A 2,773-nucleotide genomic window follows, 5' to 3' on the forward strand; every position below is an offset into this window, starting at 1 on the left:
ATATGACACTTATAAATATATAGATGACATCAAATGCGCAGAAAAAAAATGTGAAGATTAAAAAAAAAATCACTGAAAAAGATCATAGAAACCAAATAATGAAGTAGAAACCTAATAAACGCAGCAATATCTCTAATAAGATCTTCTAGACACTTAATAGGTTGGACAAAATAAGAACTCATTAATCTGGATCAGAAGACTCGAAAACTAATGACCATGCACTATGCTAAAGATGCTACGGGTCAATTCTCCGTGAAAATGAAAAATAGCGTAAGAGGAATGCAATATCTAAAAGACAGTGTCGGCTACTCAGACGCATACACAAAACTAAGAAAATACGGAAGCTCAAATACAGAAAAATTATCCAAGAAACAGTAAAAAAAAAAATGTAAACAAAACGGCGAAAAAAATATAACCAAACTTGCTACTAATACTTACACAAAACAACGCGATCAAAACAAACCACGTCAGATCTAAAGTATACAATGCCCAGGGAAATATTTTATTCAAACAAGATGTAGACAAACATACTAAACAGCAAATCACATGAGTGAATGTAACAATCTAACCTAACATGAATAGAACACAGACAGGACTGAGTGTGAAAGGCAGTTTTCTGGGAACCATGCAAATGTCTCAATTTGAACGTAAACAATACAAAGAGACATTAAATTGGAAACTAAAAATAATGTTCATCAATGTAAGACATTCACAAATAGAGCTCGCCTTCTATCACAATAATAAAGAACTTTTTTTTTCTTTCTCCAGGTGCCTAACATTGAACAAACGTCTCCTGAACAGAGTGTCTTTCCAAGAAATTCTAATCTTTGAAACAAATTACTATAGAATTCCTTCCCTGCAAACTACAGCACGGTCCTCTCCAAATCTAATAGCATAAAATACTTGTCACAAACCCATCATCATTTTCAATATTCGTATAATATTCTTTATTGAATTAACAATATATCCTTATCAATCCTTACCCACAAGTTCTGAACTATTTTCTGACAAAACGGGATTGTTGAATTTTAGGTCGGAATCTATCTATTCAACGCTTATCGTTGTCTTTGGACCTTTAAAAGCAGTATTTTCTTCTTTTAGCATCTAATATCAACTAGCTTCATACCTTGTCTGGAGCGATTTCCAAAAAATGATTAGTTAACATAAATAAATAAGATATTGAGTCGAACATTTATTTCACTTTTGCTTGCACTTTTAACTATTTAAAATGAAAAAAAAATTGATATACTGCTTTTTTTTTAAAAGTTTTTTTCTTTACTTTATAGATATTAATTGGGAAGTGATATACAAATTACGATTAGCATATTAAGCGATGCTCTTTGTGTAAACTAATTGAGCTTAGGTATTTGGACAATGTCAAAACATTGTTAATTCACTGCCCACATAGTAACCGAATAGCACAACGGTTAGAAGCTCTGACTGTCATTTGGGCAGTCGGGTTTCGATCCTGGCTTGAGGTAGTTGTTTGTCTAGCCGCACTGATGAGATGTGAAACAGCGAACAGTACTATATGCGGATGAATATATATATATATATATATATATATATATATATACAGAGCCTGCTAAACAATGCCTGGTGCTATGATTTAATATCTACAAGTAGCCCCCTTTCTTTCACCTTGTTTACATTTACTTGTCGAAAAGATCTGGTGCATGCTGTCTTGTTGGGATGCTTCGATCGACAAACTGTTGTTGTATACCCGGGGTACACGTGGGAAATTTTGAATGCGACCCAGAAAGGAAAATAATAAAAAGAAAGAGAAAAAACCCCACAAACAAAACAATAGAACGAAATTCCGTCTTTTTCGTGAGAGGGTTTCTTTTTTTATTTTTCTAAATGAGGTTTAAGGAGCACAAATTTAGAGCCTGAAATGAGGTTATATTTTAGTTCAGCTTCGCAAGTGGGAAAGCAAGATTGAAAGTAAAGAAGCGACAAAAAAGGGGGAGGGGGAGAAGTGCATTCTTGGAGGTTAGGGTAAAGCAAACAACATAAAAAAACAACGAATAAAAAACACGCAACTGATTAAAAAAACTAATTAAGAAAAAAAAAAAAAAGACGACTACTTGTGGATTATCTCTCGTCACAATTTAAAAATAAAATACATTTAATCTTCTGTGCGATCTGAATATGAGGCGAACAATTTAGAGTCTCGGCTCTAATCTTTTCGCATTTCTGACCGTCATCAGACTTAGGGTTAATAATCAGGTTAACGAATTGAATATATAAATGAATATATACGGCATAATCGCGTTGACACACCGGTTCTCGTCAGGTCACCTAAGTTAAGCAACGTTGAGCCTGGTTAGTACCAGATGGGTGACCATTTGGGAATTCTAGGCGCTGTATGTACTCTCCGCTTATCTCGGCATTTGTTTCCAGTCGTCCTGTACAGACACTTCACTTGCCACTGGTATTTAACAACGTTGACCCAGGAAAATATGGTTGGAGATTGCGCACCTCTTGCCACAGAAAAAATTCACGCGCAGGCAACCCTTCGTAGGTATCCATATTTTGTCAAAGACTGAAGAAGTCATGCCCCTATATGTCAAAAATACAAATAATGGTTAAGCATGCGTTTGAAACCAGGTTTAAGATGCAAATATTTTATTAAAAGTTATTATATTAGAAACTTTTTTTACTTATTTTCTTAGAAATTTCATATTAAAACATCCATCATCAGAGAAAATGTTTCTTGTAATTAGAAATGTTTTGGTTTCATGCTGTTATATGTTGTTACACGGCAGCGTCT

At 34.1% G+C, this 2,773-nt stretch overlaps 1 pseudogene; it reads left to right on the forward strand.

The window, feature by feature from the left end:
- The first annotated feature begins 2,256 nt into the window (after positions 1-2,256).
- On the forward strand, positions 2,257-2,373 carry LOC145286661 (5S ribosomal RNA; annotated as a pseudogene).
- Positions 2,374-2,773: the final 400 nt, after the last annotated feature.

This window comes from Euprymna scolopes, chromosome 10, assembly GCF_053919585.1.
Source record: "Euprymna scolopes isolate OS-2025 chromosome 10, ASM5391958v1, whole genome shotgun sequence".
Taxonomy (NCBI): Eukaryota; Metazoa; Mollusca; class Cephalopoda; order Sepiida; family Sepiolidae; genus Euprymna; species Euprymna scolopes.